Source organism: Thermobia domestica, chromosome 13 (genome assembly GCF_964235325.1).
Source record: "Thermobia domestica chromosome 13, izTheDome1.hap1.1, whole genome shotgun sequence".
Lineage (NCBI taxonomy): Eukaryota > Metazoa > Arthropoda > Insecta > Zygentoma > Lepismatidae > Thermobia > Thermobia domestica.
The window spans coordinates 213,001,072-213,023,033 of record NC_137466.1 but is presented as its reverse complement, the minus strand read 5'-3'; the positions used below and the strand labels follow the sequence as shown (position 1 = coordinate 213,023,033).

General features: G+C 37.2%; 1 long non-coding RNA gene across 1 annotated transcript in view; it reads right to left on the bottom strand.

Annotated features, from left to right (window-relative positions):
- LOC145667512 (uncharacterized) overlaps positions 1-20,729 on the bottom strand; it is a 96,088-nt gene extending 75,359 nt beyond the window's left edge. Inside the window, exon 1 of the long non-coding RNA XR_014127895.1 lies at positions 20,314-20,729. This is a non-coding gene — a long non-coding RNA (uncharacterized LOC145667512). The remainder of the gene's footprint in view (positions 1-20,313) is intronic.
- Between the last annotated feature and the right edge of the window lie 1,233 nt (positions 20,730-21,962).

The following is a 21,962-nucleotide window of genomic DNA, read 5'->3' as shown; positions in this document are numbered from 1 at the left end:
GGGGAGGTGTGATAGCTCCTGGTCATGGTTCTCAAACCATGATTTCACCGTTTTCGCAGTGTGACAGGGTGCCAAATTATCTTGGTAGATGCCATCGCCATCAGAGAACAATATTTGGGCCATTGGTAGAACCTGGTCCCCAAAATGGCCTCATACGCCTTAGCATTCATCATTCCATGCAGGGCTATGATGGGACCTGCGGAAAACCACGATATCACTGCCCATACTGTAACAGAAGCACCCCCATGCTTTACAGTTGGGAGCAGACAGTCTGTATCATAGGCCTGCGACGGTGTTCTCCATGCGTAAACACGACCGGTTGTTGGAAACAAGATGAAGATCGATTCATTGGACCACATTACGTGTTTCCACTGCTCATGAGTCCACGCCTTGTGGTCCTTGCACCACTGGACACGCCTCTTCGTATTTACTGCTGTGACCAGGGGTTTGGCGATAGCGGCTCTGCCATGAATTTTCATTTTATGAAGTTCCCGTCGCACTGTTTTCGATGAAACCGGGTTCTGTAGGCCGTAATTGAGTTCAGACGTAATTTTCATTGCAGTGGTCTTCTTTTTAGCTGCTACAATCCGTTTTAATGCCCTCCGGTCCCTATCTGACATGATTGTCTTTCGACCATTGTTGTGCTTTGCAGACGTCGTTTGGCCGTGAATTGTGTATGCCCTCGTGACATTGGATACAGTGACTTTCGATACCCCCACAATGTTCGCCACTGTTGCCACTAAAGCTCCAACCAGACGAGCACTAACGATCATGCCTCTTTGGAAGTCTGTCCGATTGCCCATTTTACCGCACCACTTTCACACCACGACACTCACAGGTGACTGGAAAAGGAAGGTCCACATGACACATTGAAAACAAAAAGCGATCGGCAATCGCAACACACGTTGTACAGTGGAGGGCCAAACTTACGTGTTCTGTATGAAGTGTTTTTAGACTTTTTGTCTACCCCTGTATGTTAGCTAGTCAGTCAGTTCTATACTCAAATAAGTCAAATGCTATTTCTTTTTTTATTTCTTAATTTAATTTTATTTATTTATTTTAGATATTACTGGGCTCAACGAGAAGTTATTTTTAAAGGTGGCCATAGACTTTACAATGACATTTTTGCTGACATTTTGACCGATGACCATTTTGCACAGGATGATTGTAGAGAGCCGAGACTTGTTCCTTCTTCTTTCGTTTCGTTTCCCAACAGGTTTCCAATGATATGCTATTTGACCCCCTCACCATTTGTAATTTTTGAGTTGGACTCCTCCTGGGACCTTGCGGGTGGCCCTGGGACACACTTTTTGCTTTGATGCGTTGTACTTTTAAAATAATCAAACACGTGTTTTCCTGTTTTGTCGTCTGGTTCACTGTTTGCGATTTCTAAGGATGGAAACAGATTTTCTGGACACCCTGTATATTCATATAATTCTCACAGTATATGCATTCGGAAAATTTTTATTACAATTTCGTAATAGGCGTCATTAGTTCTTTCGATTGGTGTACAAGCCATCTTCCACATTGATATATAATCTCCCTCTCTTCCCTTGTGAGAATGAGGCACGAACCATGATCCTAGGATAAATAGAGATGATGCTGTAGCCGTTTGACTGAAAGTCTATAATCTACCTTTAAAAAGCGATAATTTAAAAGGATTAAGAATATATACATATTTCCGACTAGATATTTATGCAACCTGCAACTCTTAAATGTTTTGGGGGGTGCATATTAGTGTTAGTCATAAGCTAATATGTTTTTATATTACAAGAACTCTGAATATAATTTATTTCTAAGTTCTCTGTTCACTAAATGTTAGTTTTGTCATCTTTGCAGCTAATACCAACTCGATTCTCGATGATGTGACAATTTGCTTGTACATCACGTTATAAAGTAAAACATCTCAGTAGTGTAGTCTGTATGGCTTACGTTTTACGTTTACGTGATCTCAACACTGAAAACAAACGTTAAATTCCAAAGACACAATGACTTCCAGCACATATCCTCAAAACAGAAGAATTTTCTGTTGTGAAAAAGAGAGGGAAAGAATATGTGCTTACGTGATTTCCAACACGCATGTTATCGTGACCTTGACCACTAGATTTTTCCCGCGTTTTTCCAAACCACTGCTGTTCCCAAAACTTTCCATAATGGCTAGAGAGGTAGTGTGCATTTTATGTAAACAAACTAGTATCTTAAAACATATTTTCTTCCTTTCTACCCTGTCAGGTATAATAAGAATTTCTCCTGCCAGCTCGCTCTTTTCCATTGAGGGATGTTGTTATGTGAAAAATAGGAAGGGTGTGTTATTGATTTAGACACAGCAGGGGGCTACTACAATGGGCTACGGGAGGAAAAGTTACCAATTTATAACAAATATATATTTAGGAAAAGAACAAATATGCATGTGTCTCCGAAATTTTATTTATTTATTTATTTGACAAATTTTCATTTCGGAGTTCCGAGAATACAAGATATAGATTCAGAGTGTTAATTTATGAAAATTACGATTTCCGATTAGTTGTCGGTGAAAATGAAAATTTAATTTTTCCTGCTCCATAGTTTCCAAGTTACTCCATCTAAACAAACTGAAAATTAACGACAGAACATCCATACGTATGAGCTATGATTCAATTCACATGTTTTGTAAAAAAAAAAAAAAAAAAAAAAAAAACCAAAAACCTTCGGTTACATCTGGCAACACTGTGTGGTTCCTAGTGTACTTCAATTGTTACTTCCTAGTTTAAAAATATGTGTATGAACAAGGCTTCATTTTGGTATAACCATTATTTGTGTATCGCTTCAGGTTCAAAAGTTCTACTATTCCAAACTCCGGTTTGCGTTGTATATTGGACACTCTGTAGTATTATTCTTAAATAAATAGTACTATGTATAAATTTAGGTATAAGTAGGTGTCCCAGGTCTTTAGACTAAGACTAATTTGGGACCCCTTACGAAATTTTACAGTGATATATAGTTAAAGTTTCTGCGTCCACCCGCCGTCGTGAGACAAACTGGGGAGTCACGTGAATAAAAGACGTGACGTCCACTAGGCCTAGAAAATTCCTGATACGCTTGTTAGTAGAGACGCACCAAGCTGACCACGTGTTTCTTCGTTAGGGAGGATGTAGTTCAGCCAGTCGCTAACAGATGGCGTTGGAGCAGCTCTGGCCCACAAAGGGCTGTTAGGTCAAGTGGTTTGATTTATATCTGATCTTCTACTTCAATATACTGTTTTATTTCTCTTTTACTCCAATGTTTTTTTTTTTTTTTTTGAACAATTCTTTATTTGTTTAAATTTTGTTTAATATTCTTTGCTATATTTCACAACACGAATGGATGTCTTTCAAAATAAGAAATTAAAGATATTAAAAAAAAGTTTTCCGCTAATTACATTTTATCTTTTTCACCTTCCTTCGTGACCCGTTAGTCCTCCTGATCCTCAGATTGAGAAACCCCGAGCTATTCGATACTATAAATATTTGGTTTACATGAATTTGATGAAAATCTTCTCTCAATAATAAAATTATAATAGTAACAGAACATATATATTTATCATATTTTAAAATGTACTCCCGCCTGGATCGAAGGTAAGTCTCCAGAATCAAAGGCGAGAATGTTGTCCCCGTTTAACCAATTATTTAGTGCCTATGAAGCCCGGTTCGATTCTTGTCGGAGGTAGAAAACTTCCGACGTTCGAAACAGTTGAGGTGTTCCTTGAACGTAGAGGGAACAAACTCCTGCCTGGAAAGCCAGAAACAATGGCGCTGACTATGTCTGCCCACAGCAGAGGGCAACGGAAGCAGTTACCGTCTTCCCCTGGATTTTCGAAGTGTTTAGTTTATGGAAATACATGTCAAAACATGCTAATTTGCTTTCACTTGCCGGGGGTCTAGTACTTGATCTCTTTAGAAGAAAGTTCTGAGTGATAACGCCCAGGCCAAACCATTTAAGCTAGAAAGCTCAAATTTTGACATTGCATAGGATTTCTAATCTGAAGTATCACAGAGGAAAAATTTTTGGAAAATCGGCAGGGAACGAGGGAAAATGTGGGTGTTTTTTTTCGCCTCTTTCCTTCCCTTCTAGGGAATATATAAAATACTATGAAACCAGTGCCTAATTATTTTAAATGGGAAGTCCACTTACCAAAATTCACGTCTCTACCCTCGGAGATATGGATACCCTCCTCTATATATATGGCAGAAAAATTCCAGATTGAGTGCTGGGGTGATTAACGCCCAGGCCAAACCCCTTAAACTAGAAACTTCAAATTTTGATAGTGCATAGAATTTGTGACGTTAGGCACCACTAATGAAGGATTTTTGGAAATTCTACTAGGAAGTGGCAAATAAGGGTGGCAATTGCTATAGTAAAATGTCCAAATCTCCGAATATCAGGAAGGCAGAGACATTAAATTATCTCTTCCCCGAAGGGAAGAAAAAAGGTGGAGCTGCAATAAGGATGACCATGTCTCGAAATCCTTTATGGTTACAGATATGAAATTTGGTATTTGGACTTTTCCCTTAAAATAGTTAAAGACATGTTTCAGCGTGTTTTGATATTTCTTCTACAAAGAAAGATAAAAAAAGATGGGTTTAAATTGTTAAAATAAGATGGCCATATCTCGAAATCTCTTTAAAGTGTTAAACTTTTACTAGCACTGGAAAAATCTGTTTGGGTCTAAATAAATTAGATATGAAATTTGGTATTAGACTTTTCAAAGTCTGAAATAAGATATGCGAGGCCAGGTCTAGCAAATGTTGGAAGACAGGAGCGAAGTACTCAGCCGAAGGGTAATATATCATTTTATATTAAGTAGCATAGCACTAAAATTTATTGGAGAAGAGCTCATCTTTACCAGGCCTGTAGCCAGCCCAAAAACTTAGGGGAGGGGGGCCGATCCAAGCAAATGATAGTTCATCACCATATTATAGTCCTTTTGCAAGCCTACTGTAAAACTTTTAGGGGGCCAGCAAAATTTAGGGGGCCGGCCCCCCTAGACCCCCCTGGATACGGGCCTGTTCTTTACTCAGCTTAGGCATTCGTTTATCCGGATGCTCCTCCGAGATGCCTCCTGAACCATTCTTCACCAAATTTAACATGTTGATTTGAAAGACCACGTTGAGTGTCGTAAAAGAGTCGCATGTCCCGATGCGGACATACAATTGAGAAGTAATCACTGAAAAACTGGATCTCAGACATGCCTGAACAGTTTTTTTTTCACCAAATTTGGCTATGTTATTCGAGAGCGCGCGCTGAGTGTCGTAAGAAGTCTCAAATCCAGTCCAGATCGGACATACCAGTGAGAAATAAGTGAGGAAAAACGGGATGCCCATAGACTTAGCATTTGGCGCGCGAATTCTCATTGTAAACAATGGAAAATATAATATTCAGTATTAGAAATAGGTCGAAGCTTTTTTTTTTATTATTATTATTATTTATTTAATTTGTTTTGCGAACACAATTTTTCAAACTCATTATGCTTTTCGCTGATATGCCAAATTCAACTATTTCCATGTCGTGTTCGTTCACGAAAACAACTGATGCACAAATATACCGTACATATACAGTGGCGTATTTACGATTTTGTTTCGGAAGGGGCTTTGCTAACTTTCGGGGGGGGGGGCTTTGCCTGGAAATGTGAAAATTCTGCAAGATATTTCATTTACTTTACTATACTAAGTAAGATTTCGGGGGGAGCGTAAGCCCGGAAGCCACCCCTCTAAATACGCCACTGTACATATACATATACATATGAATAATCAGTAAGGAAGATCGCTTTGCCCCAAATTTGCAATTAATGCATACCTACTTCTTTAGTAAGTTTACTATACTTAAAATAGATATGTACGTAAATAATAGTAATAATAATAATAATTATTATTGTAGTTGTTTTGTGCATCATCGTTTGCGTGTATTCGCGACTGTGCTGTGTTCTTCTGTCCCTCCCCCTCTTGGAAAACTCCTGCGGATATCCCTAAACACTGACCACATATCACCCAACTAAAAGCCAACCATATCGTTTCGTGAACTGTAGCGCCAGACAGTTAAAGTAAATAAACGTAAGTTAACACCTGCCTATTTAAAACTAATGACCCGTCTTTTTACATTTCTTTTGTGATGTAGTGTGGAGAACACGGCAGTTGCTTCATGACAGGAGTTTTGGAAACATGCTGCTGATATAAGAAACGTTGAAAAAAAAAATTGAAAAAGCTTTCTTTTTTGATCATTGGCAGAGGCAAGGCGAGGCTTTTAGTTGCATAGAATGGAGCCATTCTTCACGCGACCTACGCCAACAGCGCTGGAGAGAGCGAAGGTCGACGAAGAAGCAGGCGTACGCGATCAATATTTGGCGGTATAAGAAGTTGTAGGGGAAAAGGAGGGATGATTCCCCTTTCGTCCTGAGGAGGAGATGGAAAGGAAAATAAAAGCAACAAGACGGAAACCAGGAAGAAAGGCTGGAGAAAGGAATAAGAAAGGAGAAGAAAGAACCTTTGAAGGAATTAGGAAGAAGTGGATGGAAAAAAGAAACCTCGCTCACCTGCTGTTCTCCTGGTAGGTGATGCGATCGCTACAGAAAGTGGTAACGGTACCTCACGCGCTCGCTGCGATTCATGAGGCTTCTGGGGATGGATGGGCCATCACAAATCCCTACCCTTAGAAGTACCTTTTCAAGTTTTCATCTGTCAAGAGATCCAAGCAATGGTCATGAATATGTCCCAGCGGAGAACAAACCATCATTCAATTGCTGAATGTACAGTCAATAGCTAAAGTATGTACCTTCCACTCTTATATATTGTCTTGTGAATAACTTTGGAACGAATGATCACGAATCGATTCTTAGGAAGAATAATGAACTTCTGAGGTTATTTATGTTAGTTATTATGTTTTATGCTTTCTTGATCTCTCTTCTAACGTGCTTTCAAAAATTAAATAGGTACATGGAATCTCCCTCCTTCCAGGGGCGGATCCAGAGGGACGATTGGGGCAATCGCCCCTCCCCCAAGAAGAGTAAAACTTTTTTTATTTTATATCTATAAATAAAACCCATCTTAAAGTTTGGAGACCTTAAAAGTAACAGTTTGACAACCCCCCCCCCAGAAGTCGGTCCTGGATCCAGCCCTGCCTCCTTCCTGGCTATAGTGTTAGCACAGGGCGCAGGAGTTCAGGGTTTCATAGTCCCCTTACGGTGCTGAAAAGAGACTCATTCAAATGCAAACGAATTAATCAAACTATTATTTTATTTTTTCTTCTTTTATGGAAAGAGAGTGACTTTCGCAGTAAAACTCCTGTGTTCTTTAATTAAATTATGTATTGTTTCATCAAATATCTAGACTTTAATTCGAGTATAATTTTAAAAAATTAGTATCATTCAATATTTAATGTGGATACAACAGCAGAATCTTTGTAAACGTCATAAGGCTTACATCAGTCTTCAAACCAGAAAATGTAAATAGTTTTAAAAGGGAAAGTGTTTTGCCAGCTTAATATATAAAAACGCAATTTTCAATAACAAGACAGAATTCAAGATACTCTCTTCATTCTCTACATTCTGCATCTTTCATCTGGATCTACAAGACTTTTAAGATGGCAAAACACTCACCTGGCTATGTAAGTCTCCTCTTAACTTATCAATCAGCTACATGTCACGATGACTTTGCCTATGATAGATTGTATAGGTCTCTGTGACAGGTCGATTTCTGAATATTGAAATAAAATCAAACATCGCAGCTAACCATTATCATTACTGAGATACCATCATTGGCTCTATAAAATCATTAAGCATAATCTATTATAACTTTGAATTGTTTTTGTTGTCTTGATACGTATCTTTATAATGTAAAGTAAGCTCAGATTAATACTTCTGTGATACTGTTCGTAAAACACCTAATTCAGTTAGGAATGTATATTCCCTTCATGCATAATTCAGAAGACAGACACAGAATGTTTCTGACTTAACCTAGATGCTTCATAAATCATGATCATAAATGTTAGTTAACAAATATCAACCCTTTTCATTTATATATCACGTATCTTCAGTCTATAGCTATAATATTAAACCCTAAATTTTATTAAATTACACACTACAGTAGGCTCCCAAGCTTCACAAATTCAATATCGAGGCCAGAAGTGGAAGATCCTTTTCTAACACCGACGATATGTGAGATGTGAACCTACAAGGTAACATGAAATCTGAATCTTACACGAACTTCCATCGGGAATCGAGCACAGGCCTCCTATACAGAAAATAAGAATGCTAACTACTTAAGCTACGCAAGCAAACCCGAGACAGATCTTGCTATGCAATCACAACGCATTAAGAGGTCCCACCTTGGCGAAATTAAAATACCGCTAATTTTACAGTAAATATGTGATATCTTCAAATAGATAAGAGATCATCGAAATGTGGAACAAGAGGTCGCTAGACAATAATATTTTACATGAGATACCATTATCATGACTTACTTATCTGCTTTCGATTTCCAGCCATTTAGAAAATCGGCATTTATTTCCGCGTTTCGAAATGGCTACAAACGGTAAGCTACTAGGTGACTCGTCATAACGGTACCTCGTGCAAAATAATATTATCTAGGGCGCTCTTGTTCCACAGTTCGATTATCTTTTATCTATTTGAAAAAAAAATCACATAATTACTGCAAAATTAGCGGTATTTTAATTTCGCAGTGATCAGGCCTCAAAGGAAAAAGAAACAAGAGAGTGACTCAGTGGAAACCACTGCTGCGAAGCACTTACAGTATGTAGAAAGAAACTCAGACCAAAACTTTTGTTTATTCGTTTATTTAATTGTGTAGCAACAGTTACAACGAAGACATTGCCCATTTTAGCCCAATTATAGCATCAGAAACAAGTAACAAATGAAATAGTACAACAAAGACATATACAGTAAAACTACGATTATCCGCGAGTCTCGCAAAAAAAGAAAACTGCTGCAGTCGCACTTCTATTATTCTTCATAAGAGTCGCTGCGGACTGACACTCCTATGCAAATAAGTACTGTATGTTCTAAAATATAAAAATGAGTTGCATTGTAAAAATCAATAATACACTCTCGAAGTGCAGCTCTATTCTGATAAGCATAAGTCAATTGTTCTAAGGTATGAAAAACGGGAATTAAGAAGAGTGATTTACTGTATTGTTTATATTTTATAAGGTTTATTGTTTTTTGTACAATAAAACAAATTTTATGCTGAAATATTTTCTTTTCTCGCGTTTGCACCTCATTTTTAGTCTTTTTTTCGGGTTATACGCGATTTTCGTTATCCATAGTGCTCTCGCCAACCAATTCCGTGGATAATCAGGGATTTACTGCACTAGGTCGTTCTTCGTACAAGAAGACCAGCCTTATGGAAAATGTTTGAAAGATACGCCATATTTAACCCCTCTTCCACCCTCATCTGCGCTTAACCCCTTCAGTGTGGCTGGCGAATTAACTCGTGTCTTCAAAACGCACCTGCTGTGCGGATGGCGTATATATACGTTTTCATTTTGCTTTGGCTATTTTGTATTGCGTATGGCGAATATACTTGCCCATAGTATGAGTACTGTTATCCCGACAATATTTAGCGAGTTTTCGCTCAGCTGGTTTCAATTGTTGCTTAATTAAAAGAAGAAGAGGAAAAAGAAAGAAATTAAAATAGAGTTTGTGCTTCGTCAAATACAGTTTTCATTCTATGTTTTGTTTGAGAGCAGGCAGCACAGTTATGACGTCAAAACGATATTTCAACGATGCTGACATCGAGAAAGAGTTATTAATTACTGACTCTGATGTAAGAGATTTTGAAACAGATTTAGAGTCAACAGGTTCGGATTCGGAGGAAAGTGATGATGGCACTTTTAGTGATAATGACAAAAAACCTACACTTTTTACAGCCGTTCGCATCTGAAAATTACGCACTGAAGGAGTTAAGAAGCGTATTTCAATGAAGTTGCAAATTCCAACTAGACTTAAGTCAAATAAATGTTCAAAAATTAATTTTAAACGATTAGATCGTTTCCTTAGATTATTATTATTATTATTATTATTATTATTATTATTATTATTATTATTATTATTATTATTATTATTATTATTATTATTATTATTATTATTATTATTATAAGAGTAAAATGGGACTTTAAAATATAGTAGAAATTTCCCCACTTTAGAAGCGAAATTTTCGAAGACGCTTGGACACGTGTAAACTTATTTCTAATAAGCAGTTTATGTATGGATGTAACCGAGTTTCATGTGCCTAACTTAATGGACTCTTATGGTGCAGTATTTCAGGCATAAATTGTGTACCCGATACCCCTCCCCTCTTGGAATAACAGTGTTTAGAAGTTAATTCCGCGTAATACGGACTAGAAAATTATTGCAATCTTTAACTATCGTAGACCCTAGCGAACAGACTGTCTGGAAGTGTTGATATACAAAAGCTCTCTATTGACCAAATTGACCAAAAAAGAAAAACATTTGTTCTATTATTAATTCCATCCATGAATAAGAAATATTACAAAACTAAGTTTAGATTACTAGTTTTACTTATTTATTTTATGAAGACTGATTGCATTTCAGAAAGAACATTCTGGATAAAAAAAAAAAAAAAAATAGAGCCGCAGTGGAATTATTAATAATCCCAACAAGGGCAATGGGAAAAAAGATTGGCTTACTAACTAGTAATTTCTTGAATTCTGCAATATGCTAGCTTGCGATGTTTGGACAGGGAATATCGCAGTTATGAAGAACGAATGTGGACGACCGCTATTCTACACGAGCTCGATAACCTGAAAAGTTTTCTCATCTCTTTGTGATAGCAGATACTTGAACTTTTATTGTTTTACTTTATTTTACTTATAGTATGGAGGAGAACAATGATAAACAAGACGCATTCTCCCAAGCACCTTTCAGTGGCGTACGCAGAATTTCGTCAAGGGGATTCAAGAGCTCAATCTCATATCCTTTCAGGACACCCGTGATTTTTCTGTATATATATATATCTTAATATAGTAAATATTTTTCCCCCATAATATCTTTCTCAAAACGGAGTGATTTCAAACCGAAAACACCCTTGCGTATGCCAGGCACGCACCCAGGAACTCTTGCAAGAAGGCGCTCTAAGTTTGGGTGTCTAAAAGTGTCCAAACTCATGAGGTCGGCGCTCACGAGTTCGGAACTCAAGCTCACTCGACCTCGACCTCACGAAGTGAGCGTGAGGTTGAGTGAGCGTGAGGTCAGACTGGTGATGTGAGCGTGAGGTCAGACTGGTGACGTGAGCGTGAGATCAGACTGGCGATGTGAGCGTGAGGTTGAGTGAGCGTGAGGTTGAGTGAGCCTGAGGTCAGACTGGCGATGTGAGCGTGAGGTCAGACTGGTGAGGTGAGCGTGAGGTCGAAATGAGTTTGTGAGCATGAAGTCGAGTGAGCGTGAGGTCGAAATGAGTTTGTGAGCGTGAGGTTGAGTGAGGTTAGGTTAAAGTGGTCACCTCTGTACAATACTATATAGTATTAAATCGCTGTTATTTTACATCCGAAAAGAAGATAAGTAATTGTTGAATATTGAATATTCTCAGAAAAAAGTCTAGAACTTGATTGTTTTTTATAGGGGAAGAAAGAATCCAGATGATATGTAAGATCAAATCTATGTGGTACATCAATAACTTCTCTACTAAGTACAGCCTTATAAAGAAAATGTGCAAGTATATGTAGAGTAACGATTTTTTTTGTGTGTGTGTGGGTGGGGAAGGACACGAACCAGTTGGACTCCCCGCGTTGGTTTGGTGCAGCTTTGATTATGGTAATTGTGTAGAATTTGTGAACGTATTGACAGCCCCAGTGTCAAAATTAAAAAAAAAAAAAAAAAAAAAAACATAAATTTCCCATTATTCTAGTTCCCCCCCCTTTTTTTTCTCTGCAATTCAAAACAAGAGCCCATCTTTTTTTTTTTTTTTTTTTTCGTTTTTACTCTTGCTATAAACTTTCTAAAAGTATCCAAAAATGGCTACTTATATCTCCATTAGAAAACCTTTGTTGAATACAGCGTCATAACTTGGAATATTTTCTGCGAGGGCAAGCATTAATATTTGGGCCCCCGTAGAAAAATATTTAAGTTGATCCCCCTAGAAGATATGATATATGCTTCCCTAGAATTTAATAAACATTTTTTATTATTTCTAGCGACGAATTTGAGGTATTACTAATTAGGGCCTCATTCTATAAAGTCTTCGCAAAATTTGCAAATCGCAAAGTAATGCAAATAATGCAATAATTATTTGTAACTGTAATGCCAACTATCGCAAACTTCAATGGAATTTTTGCGTTGCATTATCCATTCTTTACAAATTAAGTTGAAGGTACCTATATTTGACACAGCTTAAAGCCTGAAGAAATGTATATTATTTCTGGAAGTCCTAATAATAGACATTTTATTGAAATGTGCCCAGATCTGTTTTTCATTCCATTTCGTGCAGGTTTACTTTTGGCACACACACCATTCGAAATAATTGTTGAAAAATTATAATTCTTTTACGATTTGTGTATAAATACAGTGTAGTAAATTTGACACTAGTAACCCTAGACTTGTAAACCTAAAATATAGCTGTATTATTTTGTATTTAATTCTATCGTCTGCAGAAATGTGTTCTATATAAATATGTCTTTTCATTCAAAGTACTGTAAGACGGGGTACTTTGCACGAAATATGAAAGAGATGCACAGGTAAAACCATGAACTGTAAAGAGAAAGTTTCAGCTGCCTCCGTAAGCTAGAATATCTAACTGATTTTGGCTATAATATTGGCGGTTAACATAAGCTCTAATTACCCGTAGGGTAGAGACCTTCACTGGTCGAATTTTTCGGCTCGAGCCCAATCCAGCCCGAATGTACTTAGGTCCGGCCCAGCCCGATAAGTTTTTTAAAATTCTTGGCCCAAGCTCGGCCCGGGCCCGATAAATTTTAAGTTTTTGGCCCGACCCAGGCCCGATAATTTTTTTAAAAAAATTAGCTCAAGCCCCAATCTTTCTCAAAATTTAGTATTAAACTTGACCTAACCCTCAGAAACATTTTCTAAACTCTGGTTCACAACCTGACGTTTGCCTCCTAGAACTTTGCCTGTCATCGAGAGAATAAAAACTCCATTTCCTGTAACAAAAATCTAACTTAATTGATTTTTAGCATAAAGTGAAGATGGCAATATTGTTTAGCGACAGGCAAAACTTTCCCACCCCTTCTTGTGATATTTTGGGTTCAATGAAGGTCAAGGTCAGAGCTCAATTTACCGCACAATGCCTGCAATCCTCTATACTGAAAGTGGAGCCGCTAAGCAACAAAAACTGTAAATAGCTATTGCATTCTTTGTAACATTTTCCACGGGCACACTTCAACGATTGGCGTTATTCCAATTATCGTTTAACTAAAGTGAATAATTATTAAAGAATTGCAATTAATCGGCCCCAGCCCGGCCCGACCTGAAGAGAAATCAGTGTCGGCCCGCCCAAGCCCGGCCCGTGCAGGTCTCTACCGTAGGGTTTCTTCTTATAGAGGTATGGAAAGCAGTCACTGTAAAAGAAGACAAAATTTGAAAGATATCACTTACAAGAATTTCCGTCAAAGTTAAGTCAGTTTCGTAGTATAGTACTGTGTATCATGGGACTTTGAAGGAATAGTTGAAATTGAAGTGTGAAACATTTTAAAGTCATAGAAAATATAAAACTGGAAGCAGGTGGTTTCAGCCTCTAATCGGGATTACTTTGTAGTCCAGCAGTAGCTAGGAAAGTATTGTTGGTGCCTTGTGCCTTCTAATTTTAGGTAAATTTGCTATTTAGGTAGGTGCTGGAATTAATTTCTTGTTGGAAAATAAATTACGAACAGTGGCGGATCCAAAAAAAAAAAAAAAAATAGTTTGAGAAGGGCTTCACTCAGAAAAATTTCGTTTTTTTTTTCTTTTTGGAAATCAGTAGATTTTTGCGGGAACTGGAAGCTCTTATATGCATAGGAAAGACTAACATTAGATTATTATTATTATTATTATTATTATTATTATTATTATTATTATTATTATTATTATTATTATTTTAAGAAATTCTGCAATTTGAGTGGGCTTCAACCTGAAAGCCCTAAATCCCCTAAATCACGTAAAACTTCCACTGATTACGGTTGGGATGATTTTCTTCGACATGAAGAGCAATCAAGGCAAATCAGTTTACGGAATCTTTTTCTGTTCCTAAGTTGACATTTTTGTGGCGCGTATGTTAAATTATCAGAATGTTGTTCCTGTGCCGGTACCAGAAAATACATATTTTTTCTTTACAAATATCGAAAATTCATACTAAGTGCTGATATCGATACCATCATTCTAATATCAATACATGTAGACTGCATGCAGTTTTGTGTAAGAAGAGAAATGTATAAATGCTGAAGGGAAAACATTGACTCTTGTGAACCTGTCCCCCCCTCCCCCACCTCTCGGTACAAACGATTTCCGCTTTAAAAGCCATCAGAAGAAAATTAATCACCTTTAGAATATGTTTAGATCAAAGTTTTTCTTGCTTTAATATATTACATTGAATACATACATTGAATACATTGAATACATTGAAGTAATTATGTAGTTACTGTAAATCTTAACGCCAGAAGTAGAAATTATTAAATTTTATTGAATAGTATTTTTTAAATGGTACTATTGATTTGAAAATTTCGCGGTTTTTTTATTTTTTATTTATTTTTTTATTTTTTTTATTTTTTTTTTTTTTTTACATTCTGAATGATTTGAAAATTTCGCGTTTTTTTTTAACATTCTGAAGCAAAGCTTTTAGCAATTGCTCCATTAAGACTTTCTGCTACTTTTTTTTTCTTTTAATATATATATATATAACGACAAATGATTTGAAAATATCACATATGAATTCATTGTCAAGCTTTTACGATGAATGCTGTTGTTGTTTGGACAAAATTGTTCCTAATTGTTATGATTATTGATCGCTGTGTTACCGACCCTACTCAACTTACCTACTGATCTACTGATGAATTTTAAAAAATAAAATAGAAATATTGATCTGCTGATAGTATTTCCGCTCAGATCCGTATCCAAGGGGAGTCTAGGGGAAAGACACCCTAAATTTTTACGGGCCACCCTAAAATTTTCACAGTAGGTTTGTAAATGATGATGATGATGAAATATAATATGATTCGATCCGGAGCCCCTAACTTCTACCGCCCCCACCCCCTACATTTTTAGGCTGGCTACCGTCCACTAGCTCCACTAGCTACCTGTCCACTAGCTCCAAGATAAAGAAATTGATACTTTTATCTGCATTATAATCGCCAAGGAATGTTATTTAATGATAATGTGATTGCAACACTTTGAGGAGCTGTTATTATTAGGGTCACTATATGACAAACTTTAAAGGAGATGACAGCTTTAGATTCACAAAAAGGTGTTACTGCATCAATCTCTTAACGTCATATTATTATTATTATTATTATTATTATTATTATTATTATTATTATTATTATTATTATTATTATTATTATTATTATTATTATTATTATTATTATTATTATTTAATATTCTGCCTTTCGGCAGGTCCTGGGACTAAAGATTTTTTAACTCCCAATATTTTTCCTCTTTTAACTCCCAATATTTTTTTCTATTTTTCAAATCATCGGTTAGTTGTGTTCTTCTTCTTCGTATTCTTCGCTTTCCTTCCATCTTTTCTTCTATAGCGGTATGAAGAAGACAATTTCTTCACAAGATGTCTCCAATTGGCCTTCTTACGAAGGATATGTAAGCCATAACAAAAGAAAATGTAATTCATACAGCTGAACTTTTACAAATACCAATTACGGAAAAATTAAGTTTATTTTCATCACATTTACAGCTGGATGTGTCATATTTGTATTCTTTGGAAATTGAACATTGCAATAATATTAATGTAACAATCAAGGGCGCCGATTTCTCTGTAAATCTGGGGGGCCATTCAGATGCAGAAGGTATATATATGAGGATTTTAAAACAAATTGCATTCAAATTATGCCAAATATTGTACATTCATAAATACAATAGGGGGCCCACATGAGCTTTGGGGGGCCCGGGCCCCCCAGGATCGGCGCCCTTGATAACAATTGCTTACAAATATAATTTGTTGAAGCAGTTGCAAAATAAAATGAAATCTTTCAGTTTAACATCTCACGTTTCAGGGACGGATCCAGGACCGACTTTTGGGGGGGGGGGGGTTGTCATACTGCTACTTTTAAGGGCTCCAAACTTTGGGATGGGTTTTATTTGTATATATAATATAATAAGAAAGTTTCATCTTCTGAGGGGGCGATCGCCCCGATCGCTCCCCCTGGATTCGCCCCTAACGTTAATGCCCTTTAGGTTAAGGGAGACGGATGATTAAGGCAAGTGAATGATAATGGAAGAATTAGTAGAATGAGAATGTGGAAGGAAACGAAAGCACCCCGAGAAAACCCACAGATATGATGATGTTCACCATAAACTTACTTGGCAGGAAACCAATGACTCCACATACCAAAGGTAAAAACACCCGACCTTGAGCTATCGTGTCCCAATTTGAAGCAATTGTTCATACTTCTTGAAAACAAACAAGCAAAGACATTTCCTCGTTTCCTGCCCGAATTACTTTTACGGCTCAAGAAAAGGAAAAGTCCAAGTAAAGCAGGACGTCAGGTATCTGGTAACTATGGTAACCAACTGAAAAATAAAATTACCAACACCTGCTCATAATCCTCAAACAGATCAGGAATGATTGTATTTTAAACCTTGAAATGCATTAAAAAAAAAAAAAAAAAAATTGAGCCTGACAGAAATGCCTATGTGCCGGTAAATTATGCGCAGTTGGCTATTTTCAACCTCTCAAGTAATTTCGGCCGTCGATTTTTTTTAACGTTATATTTATCATAACTAAGACAGTGGTGTGACTGAACTCTAGCAATGTGTAACATTTTAAGTTCGAGTTATTAAAAAAAAAAAAAAAAAAAAAAAAGTGATTGTTGTGAAATGGTGGATTCAGTCATGACATCCAAAGCAGAACATGCAACTGAAAATTTGTTCAAGAAATTAGAGATCTTAGATAAATTAAAAATATCATCTTCTCAGAAAATCGTCGCTGCTGAGTGCAACATATGACTTGCTACTGTTTATATGGCATCAACATGAAAAACAAAATCAAATTCAACGGTACTCAAGACAAACGCAAACCACCGTAACATGTTTCAAAACACTCAAGCTGGTTATAAGATTCAACATTTTGTGTTCCCTGTTGTACTTTGTGCTGTACCCTGTTGGAGAGAGGTGAAGAGGGGAAGTGGCAGGGGATGGCCCTGCTGAAGTTTGTTTGCACCTATGTATTCGTATTAAAATTATCATTAATATCTCGTTAGATGATATCTGACAAAGCTGAATCCTTCTCCTAGTCTCAAAGTTACACAGAAATCGGTACCATTGGGTAGGCTACTTATGCTGCTATACATACACTACCGCTCAAAAGTATTTGAACACCTGTATATTTCGGCGTAAAGTCAAAATAAAGCAACAAAGACATATCTATTGGTTGTAATCCGTTGAAACCCATAGCGTCAATGATATTGACACTAAAATATTGTCCACATTGTTGTTGTGATCTCATTGTAGTCCGAAAAACAATAAATAGGAAGTTCTTTGCATTTAGACGTTTGTTTCAATTTCGTTTGTTTCACTAGGCAGTGTTCCTTGGGCTTTGTATTTTCGGTTGGGTGAATCAGTTTTATATTTAAGTAAGCCCATAAGTCACGTTCACTTTATCTTGTCGCACGTGACTAGAAAACGTGCATCAATGTTATAAAGTTTCATTTTCTGCAGCGTACTATCGTCTTTCCGGCAAAAGTATTCCAGAAATTTCAAAAATGCAAAAGACACCGCTATCAAGTGTGCACTACAGGCCCGTATCCACGGGGGACTGCCTCCCCCCTAAATGTTCACTGCCCCCCTAAAATTTTCACGGCAGGGTTGCAAATGAACTATAATATCGTTGGGTCGGGCCCCCCTAACTTCTACCGGTCCCCCCCCCCCTACATTTTTGGGTTGGCTATAGGCCTGGTGCACTACATCATCAAGAAATTTAAGACTCAAGGCAAAATATTGAACAACCGTCACTCAGGGAGATCGCGGGTTACAACTTCGACGGAAGATTTCAACATAATGCTGAAGAGCAAACGCAACAGACTCTTGACTGCACCCGAAATAGCAGCAGATGTCAATGTGAGTCGCAGTAAACCTGTGAGTGTGACTAGCATATAGTATCGAAACCACTCCTTAAGACGATAAACAAAAAAATTCTCAATTTGGCAAGAGAACATCAAAATTGAACAAGGGTTGATCGTAAAAAGGTCCTCTGGAACGATGAATCAAAATTTGAAGTGTTCGGGTCCTAGAGAAGTGTATTTGGCCTGATGAGAGAGCATTTGAACCATGCACCATCCCTCCAGTCAAGCATGTGATGATTTGGGTCTACTTTGGTGGTTCCGCTGTGGGAGATATTGTACGAATAGACGGAATATTGAATAAAGAAGGTTACAAGGACATATTGAAAACTTATTAGTTCCAACTGAAATCCGTCTAATTGGGCCCGGGTTTACCTATCAGTACGATAACGACCTTAAACACACACCCAAGCTGTGCAAGTAGTTCTTGGGGGCATAAGAACAACAAAATATTTTAAAAGACACTAGCAGCGTTCACCCCGCTTCGCTGCGGTCACCCCGGAACGCAATAAACTTTGTTACTTAGATAATTTTTACTTTTTCGCTTTCAAGTGATATGATAAAAACCATAGAAGATTGCACTAATGTTAACATTATATCGCCTGTCATTTATGTTAACCCGCCCCGCTTCGCTGCGGTCACCCCAACCCGCCCCGCTTCGCTGCGGTCATCCCGGAACGCAATAAACTTTGTTACTTAGATAATTTTTACTTTTTCGCTTTCAAGTGATTTATAGCGCCTGTCAGTTATGTTAACCCGCCGAGTCACAGGGTCATGCGGGTTGCATATAAATACGTTTATTTTTATACCTATGATGAACTAATAACAAAGGATTTGTACGTATGGACACCTGAATGGTCAATTATCTCAAGACACTGGTAATTGAAAATTAAAGTGATATGATAAAAACCATCTAGGGTCCACATCCTAACAACCCCCCAAAAATGAAAGAAATCGGTTCAGCCGTATTAGCGTGATGAGCGGACAAAGGATTTTTTGTACGTATTGACACCTGATTGGTCAATTATCTCAAGACACTGGTAATTGAAAATTAAAGTGATATGATAAAAACCATCTAGGGTCCAAATCCTAACAACCCCCCAAAAATGAAAGAAATCGGTTCAGCCGTATTAGCGTGATGAGCGGACAAAGGATTTTGTGCGTTCTCTTTTATATATATAGATGGCATTGACCCCAATAGTCCCCAGACTTGAACCCCATAGGGCTACTGTGCAATAAACTGGACAGATAGGTACGGAAACGTTACCCTATATCTCACGAAGATTTGTGGCGAATAATGCAAGACCAATGGCACAAAATAACCACATCCACATTAGAAAACTTAGTTACATGTTTACCCAAAATTTGTCAGGCTATAATCAAAAGCAAAGGTGGACATATTGGTGAATACAAAAAATATGAACTTTTGACTGTAAATTGATGTAGCATACTTTACGTAATGAAAATGTATATTTTCTAAATGATAAATATGACAATGTTTTATTTATTCTAACTCCATCAGAATCATTGTGTTCAAATACTTTTGGATGGTAGTGTATATGACTAAATCTGTGTTGTGTCAATATCTCTTGAATTGTACTTGCAGTATTACATACAGTACGTAAAGTAAATAACATACTGTAGAAAAAAAAATATATTTCCATTAATCCGGCATTTTCGGTATTTCAGCATCTTTCTTGTAAGTAAAACCTGGCCCTATTAGCTGAGAGAGTGTAGTGTATATGAAAAAAGAAAAGAAAAACCTATACAGTTAAAGAAATAATTAAAGCTCTGACTATACATTTTGACAGTGAGCTTTCCGAAAGTGGCCCCTCAAGACTTGAGACAAACTAAAACTTGAACGCCTGAAGTCAGCATTTCAGCAGCAAACTTGAGAGGAAAAAATAAAGTTCGGCTGAGGTTCGAATGGAGGGTGTAACTTACAGGGACAAGAGAAATTGTAAATGGACTTTGTTCTCAAATATTTTTAGAATAAAGGAGCTCTTAAAACATTAATTGGTTAAATAAAGGTATGTAATACTGTGTACTTACTTCTTCCAACATTTTTTCTAAAGCTACAGAATGAATGATATTTCCCCCTGCAGTGTCCTTGCTGTTGATATGTATGTCGAAGAATGGCCTTCATAAAAGTAGCACGTGATTGTCTATCTCCATTGCATGATGTCTTTCGTTCAATTTCTTTCAATGGGCAGCTGGTAGCTGGCTGTTCCAGGCTTTCATTCCATTCTATCCAGCAGAAGAGAAGAGGCATCTTGTTGTCTGCCCTCAGGGTTTCAAGAAGTGGATGCCTGCCCGTTGGGGTGGGATGAGATGGTATTTTTGTAGACTTTCCCTTGTCCTACATATACAGCTGTCGGATGGATCAAATGCACTTACGTCCACGACCTTACCACATGTTCCATGTCTTGTGGCCTCTCCAGCCAGAAGAGGGTTGAGGGCGAGGGAGAACCATTTGAAGTTCTAAACGACAACCATCCTGGGTGTTCGTGGGCCTCATTCACGCTACACTGTTGTTTCGTTATTCAACAGTTTTTCAGCTGGGGTAAAGCAACTGTGTGATCCCTGTGAACTGTCTTCTTGAAAACAGAAAGGGGCTGTGGCCTTACCTAACAAACTATGCAGCGCTAATTAGCTTCTTTTTATTTTTACTTAGGAACAAAATATCCAGATATTCCAAGTCGGAAAAGAAGTTCATCAAATACATGGAAAACAGTTGCTTATAATAAATAAATAGGGTCGTCACTCTGTAGCTCTGCAGACGCTGACAAAAAATTTTATCTCCTGCAACAAGAATTCTATTGATATAATTATTTGATCTGTACACAATTTCAACATGCATAAATACATTATCCGGACAAACACAGATTAGGAAAGATTTAGAAATTAAATTTCTAAGGCCTTATACAGAGGCGTTTCGATGCGTGATTAGTGCCAGACTAAAAAGTTCGACTAACATATGTTTCTTGTAATACCCAGGCGTTTAGTATGACGCTAATCATACCTCACAACGACTGTGCATAAGGCCCCAAAAGTTTTGGCATCTATGGCCATGTTAGCTAGGGTTGCCATATGTCCGTATTTTGTACGGATTGTTTGTATTTTTGGGTCCGTATCGTACAAAGCATGAAATAGGAAAATGTCCGTATTTGACAGGTTTTGGAGATGCCCGAAAATTTCCGAGTCGGGAATCACTAAAATTTCGGGCGAAAAGAATTGTGTTTTCATCATATATAACTTATATTTTAGTTACTATTAATAAAGTAGGTTATGTTTTTAATAAGTGTCTCATTTTCCCATTCCAGAGTTCTTTTGGTTAGATTTAATATATGTAATTTAATGGCATGATTTATTATATTTGTGTTAATGAAAAAAAAATATAAAACATGTCAGTTTTCAATAGTGCTTTAAGTATTACAGTAAACAATTGTGTTATACGGGAAAAAGGTGATTTTTAGGTAAGAAATTTCAAAATATTTGTTTTGTGTTTGGGCACCGTATCTTTGATAGGTCGTCATTTTAGGGTCTGTCCGTATTTTGAATCAAAAAATTATGGCAACCCTAATGTTAGCCCGTCATGTATGAGGGATGGCGTCTCTCGCCGATCATACTGTCCGAGGAAAGAAGAGGAAGGAAGTGGTCTGGGACCTGTATGTTGAGCACCATCCCGGCATTTGCCTGGT